This window comes from Haliotis asinina, chromosome 8 (assembly GCF_037392515.1).
Source record: "Haliotis asinina isolate JCU_RB_2024 chromosome 8, JCU_Hal_asi_v2, whole genome shotgun sequence".
NCBI classification, from domain to species: Eukaryota; Metazoa; Mollusca; class Gastropoda; order Lepetellida; family Haliotidae; genus Haliotis; species Haliotis asinina.
Window position 1 is genome coordinate 7709899 of NC_090287.1, and position 26696 is coordinate 7736594.

At 36.9% G+C, this 26696-nt stretch overlaps 1 protein-coding gene across 6 annotated transcripts in view; it reads right to left on the minus strand.

Annotated features, from left to right (window-relative positions):
- The window catches only part of LOC137295469 (brain acid soluble protein 1-like), a 72918-nt gene that overhangs the window by 22330 nt on the left and 23892 nt on the right, over positions 1-26696 (minus strand). For 2 of the 6 annotated variants that reach the window (XM_067826852.1, XM_067826856.1), the window contains exon 2: positions 19758-19790. The gene's annotated coding sequence lies outside the window, so the exon portion shown is untranslated. Of the gene's footprint in view, positions 1-4721; positions 4977-9375; positions 9529-19757; positions 19791-20056; positions 20183-22909; positions 22998-26696 lie in introns of those variants that run through there. The other 4 variants (XM_067826859.1, XM_067826854.1, XM_067826857.1 and 1 more) reach the window with 4 other exon arrangements.

Consider the following 26696-nt stretch of genomic DNA (forward strand, 5'->3'; position numbering starts at 1 on the left):
TATTGCTAAAGTCTATATGAAGCAAGTCTAGAATCCAAGAATCCCTCAACTTACTGGAGCTTCTTTTCAAATGGATTTATTTGTTACTATCAAAATTATATATATTCATGGACTTAGCGATAGTCTAATCCAAACTGTTCTTCAGCAACATGTGAACATATTTCTTCATTAGTTTTCACTATATAGTCTTTTTTTTCTGAAACACAATATTGGTCCTATCCTTAATCATTTACACCAAAGTAGCCTCAATATTTGATTAGCTGCTGCACAGAATATCCTGACTCCCTTCAGCTGTGCATCTGCCTCACGCATACATTACACATATGAAGACACCCAGAGAAGAAGATAACTGTCTTCGATAACACAGGTTAATTAGCAACGTATTGGCTGAATAAACACCCACTTGATAACCATTCCATTAGACACAAATACAAACAAAACAGTGTCTAACATTTCTAAATAAACATCAAACCATATTTTTGTCGCTATGACTTTCATAAGACTCCAAATTTACCTATGCAGAAGTAAATATTTGTCAACTGCCGTACCAACAAGAGCTGTTTGCACAGAATATGAATATGTTTATGTGAAAAACAGTAGTTCAACAGAACTGATGTTGCGATCCATCTCAACAAGCAATGAACATGCATGTATTAGCTGATCGTAATGAGCTTGGTTGCCATTTAGAGAAGTTTAAGTGGACGTTTTGCAGTCTGAAGTCCATCATTCAACAAGGACTGAAGATTTCCTAACAGCAAGCTTCCGCTTAGTTTGCGAGCCAGGTCAAGGACCATCAATATGTAACGTAACATTCATCCACTTGTAATTCCTTCTAATGTGACAGCATGTTAAGAAAGAAAAATTCTGTTCTTTATCAATACACTTTAGTTGGATTACCCTTGGCATGGGCTTGCATGTCCACTCACATATAGAGTTTATTGCATATACTGGTCTTATACTTCTCCTGCAGCTTGTCCTTGGTTACTATCATTAGCCATCACTGTAGGGAATCAAATATGGCCTTGAATGGAGCAACAATTATTACATATTAATCATTAAGGGACTGTTCAAATGTCTAATAAAAGGCGATTTAACAGGTGCTTGACAGTCATATACCCAAAAGGGAAAGATTACAGGTATTAGTTTATTCAGTTGTAATCACCTATGGGAATGAACAGAAAAGACAAATGAATGAATGTCTACAGACATATCCCCAATGGCTGAAAGCTTTAGCATCCAGTCTTTTTAACATATCTCTTAAGTATATGTCCATCTCTTAAACACTGCAATAAATGAGTGAGTGAATGAGTTAGGTTTTACGCCACTCTTAGCAATATTCCAGCAATATGAAGGCAAGAGACCCATGTGGGAAATCGAAACCGGGTCTTCCACAGGATGAGCAAATGCTTTTATCACTAAGCTATCCCATCCGCCTGTATCATATGATGATAGATATGTTTCTTCTTGCAGTTTTTAAGAATAAATATTATACTGTTGTAAGTCATACTGTGCAGTTCACTGATTTCACAGGATAAATTTCACGCAAAAGGAAACAAAGGTACAAAGTTAACATACTGAGATACATTAATCAGTTCTTACTACGTCAAATTAAACAGATGGCAAGAGACCACTGTACCTAATCTGCTGCAAGCTGTATAGTTAGCGCCATCTTGCAGTGTCAGGAATGGTCTACAGGGTATGAATCACCCCAGGTGCCAATCTCCGCACTTACATCTCTCTCTCAGTCACTCGTTTGGTCTTTCACAGTAATGCTGAATCACCTAAATGCTAATAGTCATGATCAATCACAGACACGCAAGACTAACTCTCCACTCCTCAAAGGGAGAAGAAGTTCAAAAGTTCAATGCAGGATACAAAAACAAAACCTTAAAACTCTGAGATAGCCCATCATCCTCTTAAATATAAAAGATGTTTCTACCCACATCTAGTCAGGTTGATGTGAATGGACTCAAGCATCTGTTAGTTTACACAAGGATCATTTGGAATGATAACTTCATTATACAACATACACAACAGTTGTATGAACCCAGGGAGTTGAGATTAAAAATAAAATGTGCCATTATGATGAACACACAATGATCGGGGACAAACAAAGTGCTCTTGAGCGAGTGTAACAGAGAACTGGATATCAGCGCTATTTAAATGTCTAGTATAGTATAAAACATTTAATGGATTCATCTTGACCTTCAATGTGTGTATCTCCAGTGAATTTCCAGAAAAGAGTTGTATGACCAGAAATTTGCACAAGAAATTCCCCCATCATTCAGAATCCCCAAATTGTCCTAATGCTAAAATCATCATAGTGGTAAGGTCACAACTAATAACAAATACATCTCACATGTATGGGTGATCATTCATGATTAGCAAACTCTCTATAAAGAATTGACTTCATCATATTTCTCTCTCTGCATTCTTTACTTAGAGCAAGTTTCACAACCATCATCTAAAATCAACGTGCCAAACCTGTGCTTGCAAGACTGATATGAATCACTCTATACACTACCTATACTATGCCAATAGATATTAGTCATTCCCTATGACAAGTAAGATTGGGTTTTGGTAGCGGCAACCTTTGTATAATCACTGAGTGTTACTATTATTGTATTCTATAATGACCCAACAACATTCCAGTTCAATGAAGAAGGAACAATCCTCTGACCTACATTACTCATGGGGTTGCAGTACACTCATTAACGAAGCACTCGTTATTCATTAGTTGCTCAAATTGAACAGTACCGGTGACTCCTGTGTGATTTGTCACCAAACATGGTCATGTTGAGCTGCCCAATCAAAGTGTTATTACACTACTAATTAACAGGTCAAACAGCACATTAATGCAGTCAATAATAGGTAGTTAGTATTCAAACCTCAGCACAGTGTCCAGACTGAGCTGAGAAGCCTGTGGTGCCTTCAAATTAGTGACTGAGACTCATGTTGCAAGATTAAAGTACTACAGCATCATACTCTGTGAATACAGCTTAAACTGGGTTAAAGGGTAGTTGGGTTTCTCAAAGTGGCACTAGGGTTAAACGTAGACTAACGGAGACAGGGGTTACAGGAGGAGCAGAGTTTATATGGAGACTGAGGTTACAGGAGGACTAGAGTTCATAATGAAACTGGGGTTATAAGAGAACTTGAGTACATAGGGAGTTAAGGGTTACAGGAGGAGAGTTCACAGGGAGACTACAGTTATTGAAAGATCAGAGTTTATACGAAGACTAAGGTTATAGGAGGACCTATAATAATAACAATAAACCCCACCCCCAACCACCCCCAAACCCAGTAACAAGAAGTTTGATTCAGTTATCCAGCTTAAGCTGTAAGATGTAGATCAATGTATCAGCTACTGAGCAGCTTTATTAGAGACTGGGTCTCAGTTTACCACATGGTTTGTTTTGATGGAAGAAGGAAGAATGGGTAGCAGTAGACTAAGGGCCAAAGCTCCTTACAATCTATAACATTACAGAGGTGCTAGAGGCAAAACCCACTTCACAGAGCATTTCATATCAATGCCAACCACACTGGAGTAAACTTTCACAATGATATGTATCTGTTAATGGAATAAACTTTTACAGTGATATGTAGCTATTAATGGAAGAAACTTTTACAATGATATGTAGCTATTAATGGAAGAAACTTTTACAATATGTAGCTATCAATGGAATAAACGTTTACAATATGTAGCTATCAGTGGAATAAACTTTTACAATGATATGTCGCTATTAATATTTCAATATGCTTTGACATTTGTCAATATCTAATATCATGAGCGAGAACACATCCAATGGTATCTTCTAGTTAACTTAAGAAGTCTATCTCCATCTCGAAGATCCTTCAGAAGAATTAAAAATGATCTCAAATTAAGTCTAGAATCTTTTGGCATGTCAAGAATGTTTGGGTTCCAGAAATTGATCATTGTTTATGGATCCAATAGGAATTTAGTTTCTATTTTGCTAATATTTTTCATGCTATGTCTGGTGTAGCATGCTAGTTGAGTAGTGAACATATCTCATTTGATTTTCAACATGATCTGCATTAAAAGGCAATATGAATCATCAACACCAAGGAAGTAAGAGAGACAAATGCATCATAAGTCCTAATGGAAATACACTAAATCACCAACATTCATCAAATACAGCATAGAGTAATTGTACTTATGTATAACAGCACACCAGGATCGGAAGTAACATTGAGTTTTATACAAGTGTTTTGTTTACAAGGATATAGTTGTATTCACAAATGTATTCTCATACTATGTGATGAAAACTGGACAAATTAAAGGAAAGCTTGAATTTTCATGCCATCCCTTAATTGCTTCTCTCAGTATATTATAGGTGTTGTAATTGTTTCAGTCTCATACCAGTAAGAAAAGGACTGGTTTTGCATGTATAAAATATTACAACCATATTACTATACAGATGTGAACTATTTTACATACTATACCAATGGGAGCAATCAAAATTAGGACTTTGTCATGACAAGCAAATGGATTAACCACTCTACCATCCTACAGCCATCTTAAAACAATCACAACATTCAAAATGTACAAACTTTAATACACATTTCAATAAGATACATAAAACAAATGAAAAGTTTGTCAATCACTAATAGCAGCAAAAATTCTGAATATTAATGTAAACAAATATGAAAAAAAGAGCCAATCACATAAACTGATTAGCAAGAGCAGCTAAATACCATACCTAAAGTACACACAGTGGCTGCAATTCCAGCGTTATCTCCTGCAGCTTAGCACACACTCCTCTCTTCCTGCTGATTATCTGTCTACTGACTAGCCAGCTGTAATCCTCCCTCAGTCAAGCCGACTGCTAATGGTCAGTTGGGCAGTGCAATGGTTGGACCAGCTACTTCAGCGGCCAGCAGCAAGTGAACTCAGGCCTTCAGCCACTCCCTTGTTTCAGTGGGCATACTTCAGTTACATAACTACCATCTCACATGACCTCTGACCCATGAATAATTATGTTGATGAGGGCCCAAATGGGTGGGGCATGTGAGAAGGAAACCATCTTCAGTCATCACAAAATTTAACAATGTATCTATACTTACTGCATCTAGTTGTCACTGTGAACTGTTTTAATGCTCATAGATATTCAAGGATAACAAGTGTTACATAAAAACATGCTGAACAGTTGCTAAAGAATTTTTGTCAAATTTTTAGTTAAAAGACATGAATTACATGAACATACATTTTTATGAGATTTTATTTTTTTCAAACTTGCACTTGCTGTTCAGAACATATATGCAACATATGTCATATTTGGGATCTCACTTTCTCAGCACATATATGTTTTTAAAATAAGTATGATAAAAGCATCTTGTACAGGGCATAGTTTAATATTCAATACAGCAGCACACTGGAAACTAGTGTGGAAATGGATATATCCAAATATGTACAGAGTATGACAAGGAAGTTCAGACACAGATAAACATTTCATCAGATCGACACAAGAGGCAAACATGGACCAGGATCTGTAATTTTCATTTTCCTTGATTATTTATACCTAACAAGCAGTGGTTTATATTTGACCGAATGGACCAACAACCTTTGTTCCCCATCATACTATCTGCCGCATATAGATATAAACATATTTCCTCTACACATGATTAAAAAAAAAATTCAGGTTTATTTAGATCTGGTATATGGATCATGATGCTTCTAAAACCTACAAGTAAGTGAGAGTGAGTTCTGCTTACAGCATCAGCCATATTGTAAGTCCTCTTGGTAACAGTATCACAGCATCGTGTAGATAATACACGTACATTCAACTGCTTCAGTTCATAAGTGATCACAACAAAATGATAATATTTTTGAAATACTTTATATTTATCTGAACAATTCTGATCAGGTTACCTAAACTATCTGACAAAATATACAGCTGAACAATTCTGATCAGGTAGATCAGGTTACCTAAACTGTGTGACAAAATATACAGTTAAACCTAAAAATAATGGAACACACTGTCTACAGATTACACATTCCTGATCTAATGATAACTTGCAGAAAAAGCCTAGCCTTCTGCCATGTTAATAATGACAAGTTGTACTTAAATACAACAAGCAACCTTACTACAGGTATACTACTGATCTAGCTACACATGTTCAATTACATTTATAAAAACACCTGGTTGGGAAGAAAGAAAATATGGATGCCATGAAACAAACAGGTCTCAAGGTGTAAAATTTATCTTTCAGAAAATTATATTATTCTGACTCATCCCTGTAGCCCCTCAAATGAGTATTGAAGATGGAGACTTCATCAGTCTATGTTAAGCCAAGGAGGTGTGTAGGGGAGGGGTGACACTAATGCCAGCAGATCAAGGGATTGGCAACTAAACAATGGACACACACTCTGGCCACAAGAATGTCCAATAAAAGATACTTGACCCTTTAACATTCCAAACATGCACCCAAAAGTTGCCCAGTCGTGACAGTTATATCCAGATTGATATACAGATACTCATACCCACAAATAAGGGAACACATAAAAGAACAAGTGTTCCTTATTTATTTCAGAATTTCACCCACAGTGCAACACATACCTTATGAAGAATCCTGGAAATGAACATGGAAACACTTGTACCTTTATGTGTTCCCTTATTTGTGTCTATGGGTATATTTCGAGAAAGATATGATGGAATGATTTGTTTAAGCCCTTAAGACCATGCCATAGAATACTACAAGCATTAAGAAACAGCCATGGATATGACAGATAGAAATCTGTGGTATCAGATGGAGACAGTTCCTATGAAATATTAATCAAACAATATATTGATTTCCCATTTGTAGTCACGGTGATATCTGTCACCAAAATCTGTCAAACTTTCAGTGTACGGTAATGTAACACACTGCATTAAACATGAGTGACAACTGTCACTTCCCAACATACATATCGATGAGTCGTGTGAGTGGAACTGAGATGCAGTCTTTTGAAAATATACATTCAGATATTAAAATACATTTATATACATTTTTATGTTAATGGGGAGACTCCAAGAAGTGAGAGGAGTGAGTGAAACAGTGAATGAGTGATTGGAATGAGTGAGGGAAGAAAAGAATGAAGGACAGGAGTTAGTGAAGGAAGAGGGAAGGGTGAAGAAATGAGTGAGGCAACTCTCTCAGGCTGCATCAGACTTAAAATTTATGTTGAGAAAAATACATGGCAAATGTCTTTTCTACTGATATATAAATATATAAATGAGTGAGTCAGTGCCGTTTCATGGTGTTTCATTGACAGAAAGACTAAAGACACAATGAATACACAATATAGCAAAGAAATAAAGGCCACAGACATGTACCACTTTGGTGAAAGTGCTCTTGTTATGACACAGACAAACCTATGACACTAATCTGGGATTTGAGCTCATAAACTGACAGAAACAAGTAGGACTCTAGCTAAACATGTTTCTTTCAATAATTCCATAAAACATATATCATCAGTAGTTTAATGTTACCTCTATTCAAGTGAATAGTGAAAGCTACAGTGGGTATTCCCTATTCAGTAGTGAAAGCTACACAGCTATCTTAATGTATCTCCCTGGCACAGTATCCCTCCATTTGGTCCCTCCTCAAGAAGTCTGAAAGTTCAATGAGGCATCACCTACACTTGGAGATTTCAATGCATATCAAGCACTCACAGCAAGGAAATGTCATCATGGGGTCCCATTACAATTTGCATGTATCACTAATACCATCACCTACTTAACTCTAGAGGTCATTCCACTTGGCAAGTCAACACAAACAATAGGCAATCAATCTGCAGAGTACCAAAAAATGAACACATTTCTAAATATAGACATCACATTGGATTGGGTCATAAATTGCACTGATTCATCACTAAAACATCAAAATGAAAAACGATTAGTTCAAGATCTTTCAAAATTTACAAAAGGGTATCTGGAACAAGTTTTATTAAAATAAACCCTTCTTGAACTTAGTGTGACCATACATGTGACACTGTAACCTTTGAATCAGCAAACATGGTTTTCAACAAACATGGCTTCCACAACGAAGGCCTTCCTCCTCAGTGGAAGAATGCCCACAAATTGATCCATGCGATAATCGGCTGGTGCTTGAAAACAATGATGAAAGTGTGTTTTTATCACAATTTTTTTTGCCATAAAGACATAGGGTACCTATACACAAGTTACTGACACAATTTATCTATATGAAAGTGCTGTCGTTAAGGTCAATCATCACCTAGCACATGCAGCTACATGACAATCACATACTTTACCAGAAGATCTGCTGAAGAACATCTGTAACTGATCCAGTACTTGAAAACATATCAAATACTAATGAAGGCTATTATTTACCTGATGAATAAGAGCAATGTCTTGCCTCAATCTTAATAAGCTCTTCACACACTGATGGAACACAGACAGAAGTTAATTCATAGACCACAGGCACTTAACATCTCATCCTATCACAGGGAGAGAGAGAGAAAGAGAGTAGAGCCACCAGGTACGTTCGTCTGCCAGAGTGCATTCTTTAAAGACTAATTCCCTTAATGCATCAGGCCAACAAACAAATAAACAAATCTGTCACACGCCAAACAACTCAGGCTGTTGATCATCCCACAACCAAGTACACGTGCCAGGGAGTTTTGCTGATTTGAATTAAGACTTGGAAGATCAGGAGCCCCTTATCAAACTGTCATTACATCAGAGCAAATGGACACCAGTGAAGGGGCCCCATCTTATGCATTGTGTACTGGACAATCTCATGTTTTAGAGTGTGTTGCCATGGTTATTCAAATGCATCAGTGCACTTGGCAAATTGTGCACAGAACATGCTGACTGGAAGTTCAGCAGTTTCTGTTCATACCTGTGTTAACTTGTTCATACCTGTTTAAGGATAGAATAGGGGTTGTTTCACTATCTTTCACAAAACATACATATCATATACATAAAAAGCTGCCCGTCTGTCTTGTATATAGTTCAAAAGATTCATTTCAACGATCAATTGATGTGAACAATCTAGCACCAACATTTCTAAATTCAATAAATCATTAATAAATCAAGTATGATTCACACATGAATAAATACATAATCCTAAAATTTGATACACAATACTTGAATCATACAAAATGACAATACCACAAATTACAACTTGATGGATAGAAGACACAACCTTTATAATGCAGCATGAATGGAAAAATGGAAAAACATTTTCATTTTCTTAAATCATATATTGGGCAAAAGGTTACACTGACATTTCAAACACATAAATCGACCAGAATATCATTTCTATACAAAATCAATTTGTCAATAAAAAATAATAATTCAGATGAGTAATGCATACAACAAAAGGAAAAGATTGTAAGAAAAAAAAACATACTGTAACTATCTCCAGAGGCAGTGAACCGTCACTAACTTGAGAATACCATCCGAAGTCCCCAAGCAGATTCAAGGCTGAATTTTCACTACTTTGTCCAATCATGAATCACCAAGCTATGACTCAGCCATATAGATCCTGGCTTTCAAACCTGTTACAAGATCTCCACCGATGCCAGCATGACTGGGACCAGTCTATTATGACTCATGTGATTTATGGCAAGTTTGTCTACGCAAATCATTGTGGTTGGGTCAACTCAATTCCACACTTTTTCATCTGTAAAACCTAAAAGACTGTCAGATTAATAATAAAGGACGTTTAAAAACGAACTGATATTGACCAATATGAATATGTAAAGAGATTGAGCAAGAAATGAAATATTGACTGAAAATTGAAACTTAATGAATTGATTTGCTTCAAGTGACTTTCAAAGAATATGATTCAATTATATGACTTTTGTTATCCAAACTTAGTACCTGAAGGACCAGACATCTTTACTTAACCTATATTTCCTAGTATAATAACATCAAGAAATAATCCATACATAGGAAAAGATTACCTTCTACATGTACCTCATTCCGTAAAATTTGATGCCAAGATACAGTATTTGGTTATTTTGATAACAGCTTAACATGGTTTGAAATCATAAACGTACAATGAATTAGCATTTATTATTTCTACATTTTTAAAGAGTTTTAAACTGTTATCCATCGACTGTTCATCCATCACGTACAATCAAGAAATATACATTATTAATAGTATCATTTGTTTTCATTTAGTAATAGAAACACAGAATATAAGAATGGAAAATACATGAAGCTTTGTGTGTTAGGGTTGTTCATATGTATTCTCCTGCCACAGTTATATTGACTATGAAATAATTCCCATATACATCTGATAAGTGATATTTATTCATTATTCCATCCCTCTGACAACAGGGACAACATAAATACCAATCAGAAAACAGAAAGCAATCATGGACACAACAATGTTGTACATAATCAGGGATAAACTCTATTGGTTAGTGTGTCATTCAGTAAAGAACTCTATATTCATGAGAAGTTTCTGTTACAAGCTGAATCTAGAGAACAACTGCGACAGTATCATAAGCAGATGAGTGAATAATGATCAAATTGTGATGGCAGCAGTGGATTGTAATACTCAGCAATTTACCAGCAACATCATGATCTTTATACAGTCATCACGGGGTTGTTTGAGGGCTCTGTGTTTCTGGGGCAATAGTGACAAAATATGTCCCTATAAACACTCTGCTTACTATATTCTACTTAGCTACTGTTGTTTTTGCCTGCATTGAGATTGGCAACAGTATTTGCTAAATCACACTACTAGAGACTGGCACAAGAATCATAGGAGCCTGATTTCAGTGAGGGATTGAGTGAATGAGTGAGCGAGATTTGCAGGTGCTTTGAAGAGAATTCCAGTTACAACACAAAGGCAGTAAGTCAAAAGTGGTGCAAGGCTCAGAGAAGTAATCTGAGTAAAATGGGATTCAAGTCAACTGAAATACGGTTCCCAAGGGATCCAAATCCATACTGTGAAGCATAGGAACTTAAACACCTAGGCCAACATTACTTCCAAGCGTTTATCATGTCTAAAATGGTATATACAGCTTATCATATGATTCCATGATGATGTCCAAAGACAGCCAACTATCCCATGAGTAATCAGGTGACAAATTGGTTTAGCAAGTTTAGCTTAGTGAGTTGATTGTCTCACTTTACCAATGATGTGGGTCACTATCCGTATCAATCATGAAATTGATTAGTTGCAAACTGCTGTCATGTAGATGGGCAATTTCTGAGCGTGGCATTAAATAAAAACAAGTCAAAATCGTGTCCATGGACACAGATGTCCCCCACTGCTGTAGGAACACTGAGTGTGCTCTGGTGGTTAATTTCTACTAAACAGGTTCAATAACCATCTATGCAACTATGAGATGCACACTTTTTTAGTCCCTAAAAATAAAACCCAATAAAATACAAAAACAAAATTTAAGATGCACACCATTAGAGTCCCAAAAGAGCCCATTTATGTGTTCATTGAATTCCACAGTTTTTTTAAAAAAACCCCCAAAATACCCCCAAAATCCAAAACACTTGCATATTTCTAAAAAAAGAGACTGTTACAATTTCAAGGAGTGACCTCTTGATGATGTAAAATACTGATCAAGTAATCCAATAATGTTGACGATACTAATGAGGGCTGTTTAACCTTCTTGTTAATTATCTGGATGTGTTACCAGAGCCTTCAACAAGGAGGATTACACCACCATATATCAAATATGGCTACATGATTAGCAACAGAATTTGCTATCTTCCACCACAAACACACGTAGAATGAGGACTTAATCATCACCTCACAGTCAGATGTGGGAAGGTGTTGTAACAGACATAAGGGACTTGGTCAATAAAATCTCTAGTAAAATCCTCTCCTAGTAACGAAGACAGCATCACATGTTCCCACCATCTGCCTCTCACAAACATGGTGTTTACATAACTATATCATCACTGCACACAAGTCTATCACACCTCCATCAGCAGAATAAATATTGTAATTACTCTGTATTGACTTTCCACAAGGTCTCCTCTTCTTCACTGAACACAACGTGGCATTTTTCAGGAAGTGATAATTTGTGCAAAGTCAATTGAGCTTTATCACCTGTTTGAGGTGTTTACTGATTCAGAGATTACAGGTTGGATCGAAACCTCAGATGCATGTCACTTCTTTACACAGCTATAAGTCACTTATCGCCCAGGAAAACTGATTTATAACAGATACGACTTCAAACTGATACTGTAATTGTACATCTGGGCATACAATCTTGGACCTCCAAAGCAAAAGAATATTTGGTGAATTTGCAGAGTTACACCTGCCAAGCAAAGGGCAAGGCAATGTAGATACCTTGTGCAAGGAAATATTTCAAACATGGAAATAACAACCTTTAAATATGAAAGACACTATTCCCATAACTTATTCAAGTGCTGACCAATCACACTGATCACTGTAATACAGAGGGCACTGAGTGGTTGATAGTGAGAGCACCTGTTGTTTGACCCACTGACCCACTTTATCCTACTGTCAACTCTGATTCCAAACATCCTATCACAACCCAGGAGGTATCCAAACAGGCCATGTTTTAACACTGGCTTTATTTCCACCATTTATTCATACATTGAAATTAATATACCTATTGACCTTCACCGAATGAAATATTATTATCAGTTGAAGATCTTCAATCAGCTGTATCAGCTTTCAACATCAGAATATTTAAATTGGATATTACGGTTCCATAAATATTGATTCATTCATCTGTTGACATATGCCAGCAACTAAAAAAAAATAATAAGAAATAATATGCATGATATTTTTTTGCATCCAGTAGGTACATGTTACATTCTCTGATTAAAATCATACAACATCTGAAACTTTCCGTCAATATGCTGAACAGTTACGAATGACTATCTTGATTAATATTTCTCTATAGTGCAGACTTGACCTATTTAAAAGAATAATCTTATAGAATAGTCATGATCAAGACAATTTTGGTTCAGGAAAGACTGAAATTTTCCGTTAATTACATATTACCATATTGTGGGTGAACCACATGCATCACTAGGCACCAAAAGAAACTGCATTTGATAAAATATATGGACATTTCTCCCTTGAACTGCTTTATACAAAATACTCCACTCCATTGACAACAAATATATGTTGTACCTAGTTCAAGAATGGTTCTGGTCATGTCAAACACAATTATATGTTCTGTTCATATTCATTTTATCATTCAATTTTGCCTTTAAATATTACCCTGGAATGAAGTACAGCACCCAATCTGACAACTGAGAAGGTGCATCAAAAGACAACATCTAATGATTTTAACATATTTTCTATGGAAACAAGCAGAACTATTGCTGTCATTGTTATGACTAGTATTTTCCTCATTATAATAATGTCTTAAATTTAATGTAGCACTGTAAAGCGTGACTGTTTTAATAGTGCCTTCACAGTTGGACCTTTCTGGTACTCCTATCTTTACTAAGCCATTAAATAGTAATCCCATCATTTCTTCTGTCAGGTAATAATGACCAAACTAAGTAATACTATCAACACTATCAACTCAATAGCCTGATGAATCAATGAAACAACCAGAATATGTACAGTAGAATATAAACAATGACATGACACATGAGCAGTCAGCTGCAAAGCCCTGGGGCACCTGCTGTCCCTCAAGGCACCCTCTGTATTAGATTCAGCTGCCAATAACAGTTGAGTTTGATTGCATTTGGCCTGTCAATTTGTCTTGACAATGATAGATGCAGATATCAAATAAGAGTAAGTTAAAATGCAATTACGGCCGGTCAATTCCTCTCTGACCTTTATTACAGGCCGGCCATTGGACATGATGTACTAAATAGCGTATACAAGCTGTACAGATGTATAAGCGAGATGATGCATGATGATGTCAGCACTGGAACAAGCTTTCGTCATAATAGAGGGGCACTTCTTGCACATGCATAAATCATTTCCTCTGACATCTTCATGATGACCGCTAGTTTGGCAAGACTGACTGGAACAATTAGCATGTCACTTGGGTGTAACATCATTTTGAACAGTATTTCAGTTATGTCATGAACTGTCAGCTGGATGAGGAATACCATAAGATAAGTTCGTCCTAAATTTTCACCATTCTGGTGATAGCCACTCAGAAGAACATAACTCAGGATTATGGTCAGGGTAAATCTGTCCACAATCTGGTCTAATTATCATTGCATCATAAAACTCTGCACAGTGAATGCCTGCCCTTAGATGACTATTCCAAGGATACCATGATTAAAACAAGGTTAAGTGAGCTAACTTTTTACTCTACTTTCCCCAATAATCCAGCCATAACAAGGCATTAGACGTCATGAATGGGCCTCACATACTGTACAGGCTTTGGGAACTACACACAGGTTTACCCAATGGTTTTAACAAATTATCACTGTGACAAAAGAAAAATGATAACTCTCATACATTTCCTTTGAATTCCAGAGTTTAACAGATTAAATGTAAATAGAGGATACTAAATGACCTTCCGTGTAATACCATTCTTATTAAACGAGTTAATGATTTGGTATCAAACGAGCGAAAGTGAGTTTGATACTAAACCTTTAACGAGTTTAATGAAAATGGTATTTCACGGAAGCAAGTTTAGTATTCTGTTTATTACTCGCCAACATAAATTGAGAGAAACTGCGGTGAAATTGCCTACAGTGTGAGGACTCACAGCTTTCAAGTCAAGCAAGGTCTAGTAAAATCGTGACATCAACATTAGCATTGTGACGTCACAACTTTTAACCATTTTGACGTCATTTACTTTTCACAAATTCCAAGCATTCAATGGCAAGAATATCCACTTGATACTACTCGAGTAACTAAATATATTTAGAGGAATAATGTGACTTTAATGTCTTCCTGGATTACATATACAGTCCTACACATCAATTATTTTATTTGTTCCAAGGCTGAAGATATACAAAACACCTTATTATGTGTGATGATGAACATATTATTTGTGAAATAATGGACAAGGTTTGTTACCATTTCGCTCTGCAAAGTAACATGCATGCATAGGAGGTTGGTGAATCATGTTAAGTTCTTAGTCAGCAATATTACAGCAAAATAACTACTTCATATGCTCACTATTAACAACAGACTGATATGATTATGTTTCATGTGATATTGACTTTCGCTGACAGCTGTCTACAGCAATGCATATCAGCATTTTCAACAAACAATTTCATTACTTATCATAGTCTTACATTTTTAAGCAGGAATTTGATTTCTGAATGCTTTTCCTTAGGCCAAAATTGTGTGTACTCAGCCTGACATTGTACACTCTGAGGTCATTCCAGCAGACCTGAACATGACTGCTTGTGACTGCTCTTACCAATACTAGTCTTCACAGAAACAGTGCATGAAATGTGCATCCCCGATTCCACTGTCAGACCCATACCCATCTACCCCTATTTCAATACATTCTCATGATTAGTGGGGTACTCGAGATCTAGTCTGTGATGAACACCCTGAAACAAGTACAGCCAACAAAGCCCACGTAAGTATAGAATACATGGAAAGTCTCGATGTCCACAGTTTCCGGGATCCATTTCATAATAGTTTAAGATTATTTGTTATAACATTTTCATAACTGTGCTCATTTCAGAGACATGTTAGTCTACAAGATCCTCCTGATCTCTGCATGGTGAACCAGCAAACACAGTGACAAGAATCACCTTCATGCATTCGTCAAAGCAATGTTAAAAAACAGGTTTAGATTTGCGCCTCTTTAGCATTTCAGCTATTTCCCAGAAGGTGTCAGTGAAATGAGGAAGATACACAAACTTCAGATATAACTGCTTCGTAAAACGCAAGATCACAGGTAAGATGTTGGCAGACCAAGGAAAAGTAGAGGAAGTCTAGAACTAACAATCTGATGATCTGTGAGTGAGTTGTTTTATACTGCCTTTCGCAATATTCCAGCAATGCCATGGGTCACCTGAAATGGCTATGTCAATGTGAAGAATAAAACAATGGCTTCTGGCTTGATGATTAAACACTGAGCCACCCCACCATGCACTGAAGATCTTGATATGGTTAAGACAGGTTACTCTGCACAATAGAATTGCACCTAAACCACTGGGCCAATCACATCCTTGAACATTAACAGAATCGGTCCACTTGAACAAATACAAAGACTTCACGCACTTCTCCGTTTCTTTCCATGTCAGTATGTGGATCTGACAAACTAGTGGCTGACAGCATGACCACCAACCTGTCTGAACCATCAGAGAAAGGTGTATATGAAATACATTCGGCCCTCAGATCTGAATGAGGAAATTCTCTAAGGCTGAAAACTCTGACTGTTCATGAATGTGACACTGAAAAAGTAGTTATCACACAATGAGAAACATTCAGTTTGGATAACCCCTATTTGTATACACAAATCTATATCTTTAAAGGAAACATACTGTTCTTGTAAGGAAATGCCTGGTTAGAACTTCATTGCAAATATTTCTCTATGGCCATGTCCTGGTCAAACCCTTCAAGATTCAACATTTTCCCCTAAGGACATTTACATTTTGTTTGTGTCCATTAAAATGGAATCTGGTAGCCCTGTCTATGTGAATTAGCTAACTAGTTTCCCTCTACCCCAGTGCTGCTCATAACATTCGCCAGTTGTTTGTTAGTTCCAGACATTGCATTTAGTCTACAGTGATAGAGTTGGAACAAAACCATCAACATGCAAACACAACTAGCTCTTTGTCATACATTCATAGCTGATCTCATGCTTGCATAAAATAATGCATTTCACACTGAGACATGAGAAGTGGCATGACCTACTGAATCAATGCAGAAAGAGACATGAGAACTGCCATATGACCCACTACAAAAATGTTCCAAGTCCAGCTCTGAAACCCGAACCTTTCCAATCTGAAAAAGTCAGGCTGATCGTTAGCCTTTTTCTACCCTGTGGAGCTGAAACAGTATACATTTCACAACATGCATGTTTTTCTAAAGATACCATTTCTTCTCAGAGAGCCAGATTTTTGTTGTTATGACAAACCCTACCATCTCAGGTTTACAAGAGGAGGTGTAAGTTGAAGCACTCAGGACATAAAACACAGCATGAGACGGATTATGTAGCCGTTATCTCATCACCAATCTCAGATTCAACATACACTTCATGAAGTAACTCACAAACCCACCGTCTGTGAAAAACAGTTGAACTATTACATGAAACTTGTAACATCAAAACGAAGAGCCATGTTCGTCAAAATGCAAACACATAGATAACCCTACGCAGTATCCATGTCAGCCTCATACATTTTCTTACCCTACTCATTACTGTCTAAACATATTTATCATAAACAGGTACCAACTAAACTTAACTCCTCTTTCCTTTGGTCAATGGCCAGAACACACTGGATGGCCATTATTTCAACACTTGAGTGTGATGTTATGCTGTTTAACTTGTGTTATGTGGCAGTAGATATAATAAGTATATTTTGTATGGTTGTCTGTGGTTTCAAATTTAAGGAAAAGCACATAAAACATTGTGTGCTCTATGCTCATACTGCCTTTGCTGCAAACATATTAAGAGTTACCTCCCTTGATTTTGTACACCCTCAAACACCATTCCAGATCTTGACATCTGTGACACTCTCCCAATGTTGAGAGCTGCTACATATATCTACAAAAATATTTCCAGTTTTGGATTCACTACCTACACTGTCAACTTGATTTGAGATGTTTTGTGTTGTCCTACAACAGCACTAGAATTCAGTCTGTACAAATAAAACAACAGTAAGAAAAAGTCTTGTTTGAGTGGCATATTAGAAGACGAGACGGAAAACACAGAAAAAAACTTTACAAATAACAAGTTCTATATTCCACGAGCGCGACATTTTGATACAGATTCCTCTATACAGTGCAAGTCTTCCATGATGTGACTTATGATTTTCATACTTGCTTGGGAATAAATCAAGCAAGTTTTCTCAATATTTAACCAATAACTGAAGTAGCAAAGCATATTTTTGTACACATTTGCCAGTGTACAACTCATACCTTTGGAAGTTCCCAGACCAGTTATCTCACACATTGAGTATGTTCTTCGTTAAGGCACCATGCTCTTATAAACATGATTTCACGCACGTCTGCTCTTAATTGTCACTTTCAACAGTATTTTAGTTCCATCCAGGGACACGAGTTGATGTCGAAGGACAGTCATAAAAAGGATACAAATGAATTATCACTTCGATGAAACCCAGCAGCACAGGTACGGTGTGGCTAAACCAAGGAACATTATCAGGTTATATATGAGATGTAGTCATCTCCAAACAATCAGCCAAATGCCATTGCAAAGACTCTAATATCGCATAAACGTGGTATACTTTGAACAGGTCCAAAACAAATGGATGCATTACAGTGGAACCTGTCAAAAATGGCACTCGCTGGGACTGAAGAAATAATCTGGTTTAGACAAAGTGTAGAGCTGATGATAAATGTGCAAGCCCCTGATGGGACTGAGATTTTGTGTCAGTGTTGACTACTTGCCAGATTGGACAGATGCTGGTTTTGACAGCTTCCACAGTATTTGCATTTGAAATTCTGATCCAAGATCTAATAGCATTCTATATTATTTACTTAAATCTTGCTTTGAATGAGTATGGTTGTTCACAACTGTTTCCAATAATATACCATTGGAGGACAGGAGATGTGGGCCCATGTTGGGGATGCTGTTTTGTGCAGTATTTCAGATTTACATCATCCGTATCAGCAATGTGGAGAAAACAGCTGGATGTGTTGCAAATCTTTTGACTGGAATTTTAGAAGTTGATGAACGAAATGAAAAGGTTAACACTTTATGGATAACAACATTTCAGTATACCTCTTAACAATGGTACAAGAAGCTATACTGAAATGTCACATAATAATAACATAAAGTTGTGTTTTATGCTTCCCTGATGTGTGTCAGTTGCAGCTGTTAAACATTTCGATGTAAATCTACAGATATGGCTCTGAGAAGTCACAAAAACCACAATCGTAAACTCATGACAAAGGCATTCGGGGACGCCTAAAGGAAGCCAATCTGATCAATGACTACTAACCCACTAAAATGTCAGACAATCAATATGTAAAACCAACATGCCTACCACCAACTACCACTAGACATAATCTCATCCTAGGCGCCGGATATAACACAAAAATGTAATAATATGTATAAAATATTTGCTTTCAAATGCAACTCTGAATTCTTAATTTAGACGACTTCAGATAACAGCGTGTTCTGGAACAGTGCTGATGTGACATAAAATTACAACATTGTCACAACAGTTTCAGGTAGAGTATACTGTTACATTAAAAAGACAAAGGTTAACCCAGTACTTAACACTGCCTGTATCATGAGCAGTTTATTGCCAAGGTATTCTGATAGTCAAGTGCCATGGGGCAGGTGCTCTGATATCTGAACACAGACCTAGCTGCCTTGCTATGTTGCTCTATCATGGTCTATTTTAAGACACTAAGATGAAATAACTAAAAAACAGGTTAATTGTTTCGTCTGACACAGGTTTCAAGCAGGTGCTTGTCATCATGATGATCTACATGTGCTTTATGTTGATAAACATTTCAACATGGCCGCCAAGATGGCTGCAGTGCCTGCACTGTGATATCTTCAGGGCACAATGCAAAAGATTGATAACATATTGACCAGTACATGCTAAAAATTCTTCTTCTGTATGCAGATGTTAAATGCCATACTATGAAATGCTATGCTATGAAACAGAAAAACAATTTCGAAATTTCGAAAATGGAGATGAACTTACCTTTTCTACAATGAAGGTTATCAAGAAGCAAGCCTGAAAAATAAAAAATAAAATAAATAAAATTAATAGAAAACTGGTATAAAAATTGAAAAGAGAAAAAACGAACAACCATTTAAGGGGACAATACAACAAATTCAAACCATCATACTACACATACAATGCAGTGGACAGTCAAACAAGTCGCAGTGCCCTACTTGCCTCACCACACAGAAAGTACTTTGCAAAAGCCAACCTGATACAAACATTAGATTCATTTGAATTTCAAAAGAAAGATTTCATAATACATTTTGAATACTCACATCAAAACTAAACAGTGACAGGTTTTCTCAGATTACAGTTCTGTAATCTTGGCATGAAGAATCTGGTACAGAGCACAATTTCGCCTTTTTTCTAATTTATCTTCCTCCTCTGCATCACATGATATTGGAGCACAGGAAACGCTGTGTTTCCTGTGTGTACAAATCACACATCTACAACCAGCGAGAAGGATTAACCCCTTTACTACTCTAGTAATATTTCAGTATCAGGTCTCCTCACCATACCTGAATGTATTTCTCTCTCTCTCTTTTGCGTGCGTGCATGCACGCACACACGCACAGTCTGCAGAATATTACATAATACTGATATTTTTAATGTGTCAGTTTGATTGTTTAAGGCCATACTCAGCGATAATCCAGCTATATGACGACAGTCTGTAAATATTGGGATCTGGACCAGACAATCCTGGTGATTGACATTATGAGCATCAATCTACATAATTCGGATACATCAGTGTCACAGACACTTCACTGAGCAGAGGAGGACCACTTGGAAGATAGACAACACAAATCCTCAGGCTTTTTTTTCTTCACATTATTAAACCTGTGGATTCTGACAAAAGGTTTCAGGAAACGGCAATCAAGTGTTACAATAACACATTCATAAGAATTATTAACAATTAGTGAAGTAGAAGCACTAATTTTCAAAGCACTGAAGTAAGCATCATGGTCATCCAGACTCGCCTTACAAATTGCTTTCAATTGCTGTTGAAAACAATCAACCCTAAGCAGATGCTGAAATGAAATGCTGACTAGGCAGCTAGCTTTCTGACAAGACACTGCTCTGAAAGTGCAAGTAAGGAAAAAGGAACTTGGATGTATGCACACTATCGTTCTTCTGATCCAGAGGCCTTGCCTTACAATTCATAGTTCAGAAAAATTACTTGTGCTGCTTAATGCTGATTTTCCCCATGTTTATTCAGTAGAAGGCGATAGGATCTCAGTCGTCTCAATGTTAACTATGTTAATGTTGAATAAAACATATTTCACGTGAATAATTATTAAATATGGGGTTGGAAATCGGACAGTACCTTTGATGGTGGCGATATTTTATTTTGACTCGAAAAATACTTTTTGAACCGAAGCGAAGGAAGTGTGTTGCCAACCTTTGCTCACATATATGAAGACTGGTCTTTTTCTCTACGCTGCGCAACCACATTTGCACTACAGTTTGCCTGTGCACTGTATGAGGGGGCATTACCAACCAAGTCATAATACCATTGATCTATCTCGTCTCTCTCAACTGGGGACCTGTCCTATTAGGAATCACCACAGGTTTAATGAACCTAGAGTGTTGCCCTAGCTAAAGTCATGCTGAGATGATAACACTACCTATCTACTTTCTGTCTAAGCCACATTTTGGCAAATGTTGTGAAGACGCTGTCAGTCTATGATCATCATATTTTTTCAACTTTAGGAAATGCAGCAACAATTGTAAATATTTGCATGTAACATGCACATAGGCCTGAGGCTTTATTACTGAAATAAATTAACAAATAAATAATATATATATATACATAATATACATATATAATGAACTAAAATCATCTTCAATACTTCCACTTGTTTTTTCACTATTATTAAACCACAGATTTCTTTACTGAGAACACTACATTTAGAATAACACATGGTTCCTGAAACAGTATATGCATGGTTCAGATAAAGTAACCAATAAGTTTCATTTAAACCTGAGAATGGGATGAATACTTGCCAGTGGAATTGAGAAGGGGTGTTGTTAAGAAATTAATGATCCACGGAAGTAGCTACATTTACCATGGACAAAGAAGTATATATCATGGCTGACCCAAAATACTTGATTACGTACCATACAATGCAATAGTCGAGATCAAGAACAACAATCAAGCCACTAAAGAATGATATGCACAAACTAACCATCAACTTGAGTTGAGTTTGATGCTGCATCGGCACTATTTCAGCTGTATAGACCTAGTTAGATCCTGACCACAAAGTACAGGAGACGTATCATTACCAGAATCCCCTTGTTCACAGAACCTTGTACGCAAAGAATCCTACAGCAGCACAATGACATTCATTACTTCATTTAAGGTCTAACTCAGTGTACTATTCCCCTGAGTACCTATTAAGGCCACCTGATCCCAATTTTCTGATGCACCAACAGGAACAATCCTCATAAAGAAAATGTAAGCCACTGTCTCTGAAGAAAGAAACTTGCTACATTAGTGTATTTGGTAAACCACTGAAGGTAGCCCCTGCAACGACACTGTTGTGTAATGACTCACTGTACATCAAGTGTGCATGTGTAATGTGACAAGTCGCTAACGAGGCAGAGGCTGTCTTTGTCTGTTTCTACTGCTGCAACCATCATGTGCACCGGACCAGAAAATGAGGCTAGACAGCAGCAGGAGGGGGCACCTGCAAGGTTGTCCAGAAAGGGGTCAACATCATGTCCTGGTTCCACAGAAGCACCGAGGCTGCTCACAGGGTTACCATGACCCACCAGTGATGGGGGTATGTTTAAAGGAAGGGCTACACAAGGTTGTTCAAAAGAGGGTCAGGATTGTGGTCTGATTCCCTAGGGGGTTATTCCTAAGGTAGCGAGGACCCACTAGAATTGTGAGGTATGCATCTGCAGAAGGAGTAAATACAGGTTCCCAAGACAATGGTTAGTCAACCAAACACCAGATACAACTCTCAGGGTTAGGGTGACCCACAAGGGATGTAAGTTCTTCAGTGGAGCAGATACATATCTGCACAGAGGAAATGCAAGGTTGTCCAGAATGGGGTCAATATGGGGTCTAGTTCCACACTCTTCTCTCAGGTTAGCGTGACCCACTCAGGATGTGTGGTACTCACAGATCACAGATTTTCTGACACAAGGAGACTCATCTATGCAGCAGTGACAGAACATCAACACTGGTTCCACTGATCCCAGGGTGAGGGTGACCCACTGCAGATATGGGTTAAGTACTTCAATTGGGAACAGACCTGTCAAATACTGATATCAGTAGGATGAGCTGGTATCAGTCCAGGAAAAGCTGGGAGCTCTTTCACTTATAACAAGGATGTCTGCTGCTGTGACTTCATTAACTTGTCCTCTTCCTTCACTGAATTAAATAAAACTTGAAAGCGTCCATCGGATGACAACCTGAATGTATTTTAGTTCCGGTGTCAAGTGAATGTGGAAACATATCCAAAAGGCAGACTCAGATTTTACAAAATTCCTATCATTACTCTAGACTCAGTATGTTTTTGTTCATAAATTCATCATGGACGTCAGCTGACTTGAAGTTGTATTAAGTCGACTAAAAATTAACCTGGTTATTTTCAGCACAGATTGCATCAAATATGCAAAATGTCAGACACAGCAATCCCTGAATTTATTAAGTCATGTTTAAAATACATATCAATGAATAATACATGTGAAATGAGCCAAGAACAAATATCAGTTTCCAGTTGAGACAATATACTCTTGCTCTATAATTCTAGACTTCAGTCGGACTCCAATAATCTAATGCATTCTCCGTGGGCTTTGAGGCTGACTACCTATGACCTCACACGTTGCACACTAAAACTGTAGGACCAATATTACAACAAAAGATATCTTTTTATCATAATCAAAAAGAGGTTAATCAAAACCTGTCAATTTCACATAAAAGCTTTCAATTAAAAATGGCACATGCAAAGATTTTTTTTAAATTATAAAAAACCAATTCTGCTAATCAATAGCAACAAAAACCTCAGAAACAGACTTGATAATGGCTGCCTTCCTTTCATTCTGGTCTGCTCTATTTGCCTTTATGCTTCCATAATCCATTATTCATGATGGTCATGTCAGGATAATTGACTTAATTGTCGAATTCCATTTAAAACATTTATTGATTCTCACGCCTGTATTCACCTCTGGAATAATGTTCTAGACGCAGTCATTATCACCTTTAAAATAGGGCATCCCCACAGCCTACAGTTCCACACCCCGTAACAGGCTTTACAGTCAGATCATATTTTATCACAATCTTAAATTAGATCTGTAAATATTTACCATGTAACAGAAATCCTCAATATCTGCATATTCGTAATAAGCATCTATAACTGTATTTACAGAAATTGCTGTAAAGACATTTGTATCATAAACATCAACATAGCTTTGAATAATTTAAACAGTTTTTGATTTTAGTATTTCTAAGAAATATGTCTAAGATGTTTCTTATGACTAATAAGAAGTGTATGACACCATTAAAACCTTATTCCAATACATCTATTCAAGCTTAAACAGCACTTAAACTCAATCCAGATAATAAATACATATATCATCCTAAGTATGTTATCATGTGTATTAAAACTCAGGACCACATCTTAGGTTATGGACATAATTAAACATGAAACTATATATCAGCCAATGAAAATTTGACATTGAGAGTTACCAAACAATGAGTTTGAGCAACATATGATATGAGTTATCTTCCTTTATCCCTCAGTGATAATCACACTATCTGAGCTTGGATCATTCGCTGTATCACATCACACTGTTACTTGCTAATTTGTGAAAGTACTCATCAACAATTCCTCTGAATGGCAAACACTATAACATGAATATTTCATACCTAAGGGCTATGAGTCACAATAAGAACATGACAACAGACATTAATGTCTCTACATTAATACACATACATCTGTATTAACACTGGTGAGCTATCAAAACACTACCTAATGCTTAAATCAAAATAAAATATATGTAAATGGGAAAAAACATCCTTCATGATTTTTCTAGCATTACTGTCATGTTTATATTTCTTTTCCATAACAATAATAGAAATTACTGAGCATTGTTATTATTATTACTGAGCATTATCAGGATAATGAAATATATAAACTACCTTGATCAAAAAACTACTTTTCATTTGTTACCATAGTTATTACAAACAAATGTTGTGAACCTAATTGATCGCAGCTGAATTCAGTAATTTACATGTGTCCTTCATATCCAACAATGATAGCACAATCAAATACGACAATGATTCATTTTAACCATTAATACCACCAACATTTTCGAAAAACACTTCAAGCTTTCTGGAATGGGACAAATTTCATTTCGATTAACAATATGGGTCATTAAGAACAAGTTTCAACATCCTCTGCACACATGAGCTAATCTTCCAATTCAGAATAATTTGACAATTCTTCTGTGAACTTTGTTCCTAAATTTCACAATAATTGCAATAATTTCATCGAGTGTCTTGCTGTGTTAAGTATGGCTTGCCAATCCTGAAATGCCAAACTGGGAGGTGAAACTACACTCTCTTGACATAGGCTTTGGAGTGTTTGCAAAGAATATGACAAAGACCTAACAACCTTGATCTTTTTGACTCTTCCAGATATTGATTTTTCCAGCTTATGTGAGAACCTTATACAAGGAGAGGGGGATTTTTGGAAGATTCTGAAACCAACACTCTTGACTGGAATAAATTAGAAGGCAGATGGCCATGTTTGTTCAAGGCCTCATTAATTTGAAATCTGTCACAAGTCTGGATAATGTTTAAACGAACATTAAGGAAATGACCTCATCTGTTGATGAAAGTTAAGTTAAGATCACTGAAGCCTTGGCTGTGTTCAACACTGAAGTGGAGATCAAGAAGAGGAGAAAACATCATCTATTTTCCATAAAAAGAAACTGAAATACCATCTTTCTCTTAAATTCACATAAATTTTAAGTCTGTATAAATACCCAGATTTTCATTCTGCAATTCTACAGCCATTATTAATTTGACTTGTTTCATGGTAATTTCATCTTAATAAGCTTTGAGCAGTTTTCCAGGTACGTCAGAGTTTCAGTATCTTGGAGAAGCCCTGAAGTGATGTAGGTCTTGGTGAGTGAGTGAGTTTAGTTTTACGTCATTTTTGACAATATTCCCACAATATTACGACAGGGAACACCAGAAATGGGCTTATACCCATGTGGGGAATCAAACCCGGGTCTTCAGCACAAGTGACCACTAGGCAGGCTACAATACTGTCCTAAAGGTCTTGGACATTAACCACTCAGGTTGATAATATTCCTGTATATACTGTGGTGAGTGAGTGAGTGAGTTTAGTTTGACGCCTCACTCAGCAATATTCCAGCTATATGGCTGCGGTCTGTAAATAATCGAGTCTGGACCGGACAATCCAGTGATCAAGAACATGAGCATCAATCTGCGCAATTGGGAACCGATGACATGTGTCAACCAAGTCAGAGAGCCTGACCACCCGATCCCACTAGTCGCCTCTTACGACAAGCATAGTCACCTTTTATGGCAAGCATGGGTTGCTGAAGGTCTGTTCTACCCCGGGAGCTTCGTATATACTGTAGACAAACATAGGAACATAATTAGAGTAAACAAGTATATGAACCCACAATCAAAGAGTAGCACAATTCTGCAAAGGGGCATCGTAAACACAGCTAGGGTAGGGGTGGATCAGGATTTTAGGGTGGGTGAGGGGATGGTGTATGTGTATGTGTGTGTACATGTCATGAAGTCCAAAGGTTAAGGAAAAATGCTCCTAATGGTATTTTTTTTTTTTTTCGAGGGAAAGAGGGTGTATGCACACCCTCCGGCTCTGCCCTTGTATCACATCGAACTTTCACAGGATTTCAATAAATTCA